Consider the following 5,730-nt stretch of genomic DNA (forward strand, 5'->3'; position numbering starts at 1 on the left):
GATTTTACTAGAGTACCGGGGGGTTACCGGAACCCCCCGGGGGTTATTGGGCCTACATGGGCCCTAAGGGAGAAGAGGAAAGGAGGCAAGAGGTGGCCGCTCGCCCCTCCCCTCCCTAGTCCGAATAGGACAAGGAGAGGGGGGCGGCACCCCCCCTTTCCTTTCCCTCTTCCTCCTCTTTCCCACTTCTCCTTCTCCAACTAGGAAAGAAGGGAGTCCTACTCCCGGTGGGAGTAGGACTCCCCCTTGGCGCGCCCTCCTTGGCCGACCGCCCCCTCCCCTTGGCTCCTTTATATACGGGGGCAGGGGGGCACCCTAGAACACACAAGTTGATCTTCGTGATCGTTCCTTAGCCGTGTGCGGTGCCCCCCTCCACCATATTCCACCTCGGTCATATTGTAGCGGTGCTTAGGCGAAGCCCTGCGACGGTTGAACATCAAGATCGTCACCACGCCGTCATGCTGACGGAACTCCTCCCCGAAGCTTTGCTGGATCGGAGCCCGGGGAGTGTCATCGAGCTGAACGTGTGCCAAGAACTCGGAGGTGCCGGAGTAACGGTGCTTGGATCGGTTGGACCGGGAAGACGTACGACTACTTCCTCTACGTTGCGTCAACGCTTCCGCTTCGGTCTACGAGGGTACGTAGACAACACTCTCCCCTCTCGTTGCTATGCATCACCATGATCTTGCGTGTGCGTAGGATTTTTTTTGAAATTACTACGTTCCCCAACAATAGATATGTCAAAAGCAGGTCTGATTACACCTATTCCTATGTATTTAACTCAAGAATAAACCAAAAGAAACTAGTAGAGAAAAACATAGGTAAAGGGAAAATTTGGATGGAGTTTTATGGAATCTTTTCAAAACTGAAGAAACTACTCTTATGGCCGGATCCAATAAAGTGCACATGTTGCGTGTTTGGTCAACACGCAAAGCTCTATACGTGAAATAGGATTCTCAAGCAGGTTTACTTGGGCCTGGCTTCGCTTGAGCATTCCATCTTGCGCCAACGAGTCCGCTTAGCTTGGCTCCGGGACGGGGAGGAGTCCACCGCTTTTCTGCGCATCCAAGCCTCCCACTGCAAACAACGCACTCGCATCCTCTCCTTGCGACAGGGTGAAGCCACGATCTCCTCCGAGGCGGCCATGGCGGATGCCGCCTTCCAGCACTTCTCGACGGTCCTCGGCTCCTCGGATTCACGCGACTTCATGCTGGACCTGAATATGATCGACCCGAGATCATTCGACCTTTCCTACCTCGACCGGCCATTCACCGAGCAGGAGGTGTGGAGCGTTGTCAAGCAGCTTCCCACCGGCAAATCCCCCGGCCCCGACGGCTTCTCCGCCGAATTCTTGCGCAGCTGCTGGGAGGTGCTCAAAGGCGACATCATGGACGCCTTTGACAAGATTTACCACCTGAATGGGCGAGGCTTCCAGTGCCTTAACGAGGCGTTCATCACCTTACTACCCAAGCGCACCGAGGCTGCCGCTCTTGGCGATTACAGGCCGATCATCTTGATTCATATCATGGCTAAGTTGGTGGCTAAAGTGCTCTCTCTTCGCTTGGCGCCAGGACTCAACGAGCTGGTTTCCTCGAGCCAGAGTGCGTTCATCTCAGGGCGGTGCATCCACGATAATTTTATGCTCGTCCAGCAAACAGCTCGTCACCTCCATGGTTCCAAGGCCAACCGCGTTCTGCTCAAACTGGATATCGCCCGGGCTTTTGACATCGTCTCATGGCCCTTCCTGCTCGAGGTCTTGCGGCATCTGGGATTCGGTAGACGGTGGTGTGAGTGGATTTCCATCCTTCTATCTACTGCCTCCACCCGCGTCCTCATCAACGGGAGCCCGGGCCCTCCCATCTTCCATGCAAAGGGACTGCGCCAAGGAGACCCGGTGTCCCCATGCTTTTCACCATGGTGATCGACGTCCTCAACTCGCTCATGCTCCACGCCATGGCTGCGTGCATCCTCCGGCGGCTCACCCCCCGCCACATAGCGCCCAGCGTCTCCCTCTACGCCGACGACGTCGCAATCTTCTGCCACCCTTCTGCGTCCGAGCTTTCCGCGGTGCACTCTGTCCTGCACGTCTTCGGGCACGCGTCTGGGCTCCATACTAACTTCGACAAATGCTCGGCCACTCCAATCCACTGCTCGGATGATGAGGTCTTGATCATCTCCGCTGTCCTGGCGTGCCCCATTTCGCACTTCCCCATCCCATACTTGGGGCTGCCGCTCTCGGTGCGCAAGGTGCCAACCTTGGCTCTACAACCATTGATAGATCGCATGGTTAAGAAGCTGTCCACCTGGCGCGCTTCCATACTCTCTCGTGGCGAACGTCTCGCCCTTGTCAGGCATGTGCTCTCCGCGATGCCGATCCACCTCCTCATGGCCATGGCAATCTGCCAACCCGTCCTCAAGCGTATAAATCGCATAATCCGAGAGTTTCTCTGGCATGGCCGGCGTGACGCCAATGGTGGCCACTGTTTGGTCAATTGGCAGCGGGTCTACCGCCCGCTTGAGTATGGCGGCCCTCGGGATCATGGACTTGCACCGGTTCGGGCTGGCGCTACGCAAGCGGTGGCTGTGGCTGCAGCGCACCGACCCCACACGCTCTTGGACGCATCTTCAGCTGCCGGACGACGCGGGAGCCCGTGCGATTTTTCGGGCTTCCACCTTCTGGTGCATTGGCGATGGGAGATCTTGCCGCTTCTGGACTGGCTGTTGGCTGGATGGGCATTCAATCATGGAGCTTGCGCCGGTCGTCGCCTCGCTGGTGCCCCGCCGACGCCGCAGGACCCGCAGCCTGGTCGAGGGGCTGCACCAGCGCGCCTGGATTCGGGACATCCAGGGGGCCTTAACCCCTCTTGCCATGGCCGAGTACGTCGATCTCTGGCATCGCCTTCATCACATCGCCATCAACTTCACGGACCAGCCAGACCGCCTCCGATGGCGCTGGACGACGAACGGATCCTACAATGCGTCCTCCTGCTACTCCACTCTCTTCGCTGGTTCAATTCGCGCACCACACTAGGAGCTTACTTGGCGCAGCTGGGCACCGCTCCGAATCAAATTCTTCGCCTGGTTGGCGCTACAAGATCGATGCTGGACCACTGCTCGTCTGGCACGACGTGGCCTGCCACACCACGCCTCGTGTCTCCTCTGCGACCAGGCCGTCGAGTCCGTGGAGCATTTGCTTGTGGGATGCGCATTCTCACGACAGGTCTGGCATGATTGCTTTAGCTGGTGCTACCCATCTGCTCTCGCGCCCGCCCCCTCCGACCTCTTCCTTGAGTGGTGGCGCGCTACGACTCTGGCCACGCCGGCGGCACACCGGAAAGGACTCTCTTCGCTTATCTTACTGGTTGCCTGGTCCATCTGGAAACATCGCAACTCTTGCGTCTTCGAGGCGCCGCACCATCTACATCCAAGCTGCTCCATGACATCCAAGATGAGGCTCGCTCATGGGCCACGGCTGGAAACAAGGGTTTAGCACTCATCATACTGTAGGCGGGGCTGATTTTCCTTGGGGCTGAGCATCCCCTAGTTTCTCCATGCTCAGGCTAGGTCCTGACGCCGTTCTCTGCGTACACTCAGACCTAGTTCTCCGTCCCTACCTGTTCTTGTACTAAAAACTCTTCTACCTATCAATGAAAGATACGCAAGTTTTGCGTATTCGCGAAAAAATAGGATTCTCCATTAAAAGTCGTCGAATTCTGAGACCTATGAGGCCTTTGGATTTATACAGAGGGGGAAACACCCCATCTATCCTTGCGACTGAATGTCCGATTTAAATTTTCTTGGATAATAATATATGTATTAACTAAATGCTTAAATAATTATGAATAGACTTATAGAAAAATAAATATTTAAAATAAATTGAAGTTATGGAAAATATATTATAAAAATAAAAATATTTTAATTGTTTTCATCATGTATTTAGAAATATACATATATATTATACATGTTCATCATGCATTTAAATCATTGTATTGTAAAATATCCAGTCTATTTTTGAAAAGGAAATAATGTGTATTTAATTTTTTTATCGTATATTTCATAGAAAAAACATAAAAATCAACGAAAACACAAAGGAAAAGAAAAAAGCGATGATCTACTAAACTACAGAACTTAGGAAAATAGAAAAGGAAAAGCGTATTGGGAAAAAAACTGAAGAATGCAATCAAAACCGAAGACAACGAAGACCTGCTGCAATGTTCCGCTGCAACAAAAACATAATCAACTCACTGAAAAGGGTCATGCCATAAAGGGGAAGTGGTGCACGTTTTACCGTACATTTGAAAAAGGCGAAGGCTACTATAATTTTTAGTGTATTTTAAAAAGAATAATAGCCTTTTTGTGTCCAGCTGTCTATCCATTATTTTCCTTAATAGTTATCAAATCTATCTAAGTAGTGTTTTGTGTGTCTTTTTATTTAAAACTAGGTCATCTATCTATATATTTCCCTAATAATAAAGCACGGATTGACTTTGTCGGGTTCACCGTCACAATACGCTTTTTTCTCATGTTATAATACGCTTTTACAATTTGTATAGACAAAACCGTAATATAAACAAGGTGGTACTAATAGCATGTTCGTCAGTCCGTCCGACGTGGTTCTTATTATTGTACGGTAAAAAAAGAGGAATCGCTCGTTCACAGGATCCAGATGGACGCAACTTCCGGTCTCCTCTGTCTTTAGGCGAGCGTGCTCAAAATCCCCCTCGACCCCGGCTGCATCAGGCGACTCCGCGACCCCACAGCCGGCCTCCGCCCTCTCCGCACCGGCAACCTCCCCTCCTCTCCCTTCCCTTCCCTTCCCTCATATCGAGAAGGGAGGTCATGGTGCTCCTGACACGGGTGGATCCAGACCAAGCCCGTGGGGTTCCAGCTCGACCTCCTCGCAGCGACCACGGCGACGGGATCCGCAGATCCATGGCCATGACGGTGCGAGCGCACAGACGCAAGCGTTGAGAAGGGAGAAGGCATGCGGGCCATGGCGTTCCCACCGCAGCCGGGTCACTGGCTCCACCACGAGCTCCTCGCACTTGTCAGTGACGACGGCGACTCCGAACCCTAGCGGACGCTCCTGCTCGTCTTCCTCCACACCTCTGCTCGTGCCCGTCTTCCTCGGTGCCATATTCAGCACCTACAAGAACGCAGCTTCCTCTCCCGTGACAGGGGATGGTAACTCCTCAAACCCCCCATCCTTCCTTCCCTTACACTCTGCTCCGTGATGCAAAATTTTCTCTTTTTTTTCATGATTCACCACTCGCAATGGAGTCGCAAGCAGGAGGGACGTGGGTCAGGCATCTGTATGTGCTGCTGAATTTGTTTGATGGTTCTTGATTGTTGAGTAATTCTTGTTAGTTGTTATATGTGCTGCTGAACTCGCCATCAGGGACTTGATTCATGTTGGTTGCTAAATTCATTGTTGATTGTTGATTGTCGAGAGAAAATCCAGGTGAGCGGTTGTATGTTGGCGCTGGCTCAACCCGCAGTCCTTTTTAAAATGTCCAATCTGAAAAAAAAGGAAACACTAGCGGGCAGCACACACGAGCACGGGCTCGTTCGAAGCGTATGGGTAGGGTGCCGCCGCCGCCGATCTACTTCTCCGGCTATCTGCCGCCGCTGGCCGGATTCCTCCTGCTCATGTGCCTCTGATTTGGATTGAAGTCACGACGGTAGTGGTGCGGGGGAGGAGGCGAGGGTGGCGGCGATTGGGGTGAGGCC

General features: G+C 52.8%; 1 long non-coding RNA gene across 1 annotated transcript; it reads left to right on the forward strand.

The window, feature by feature from the left end:
* The first annotated feature begins 4,638 nt into the window (after window positions 1–4,638).
* Window positions 4,639–5,474, forward strand: LOC125520833. Its single transcript, XR_007288871.1, has 2 exons — window positions 4,639–5,184; window positions 5,281–5,474. It is a non-coding gene; the product is annotated as an uncharacterized LOC125520833 (long non-coding RNA).
* Window positions 5,475–5,730: the final 256 nt, after the last annotated feature.

Source organism: Triticum urartu, chromosome 7, assembly GCF_003073215.2.
Source record: "Triticum urartu cultivar G1812 chromosome 7, Tu2.1, whole genome shotgun sequence".
In the NCBI taxonomy this organism is placed as follows: domain Eukaryota; kingdom Viridiplantae; phylum Streptophyta; class Magnoliopsida; order Poales; family Poaceae; genus Triticum; species Triticum urartu.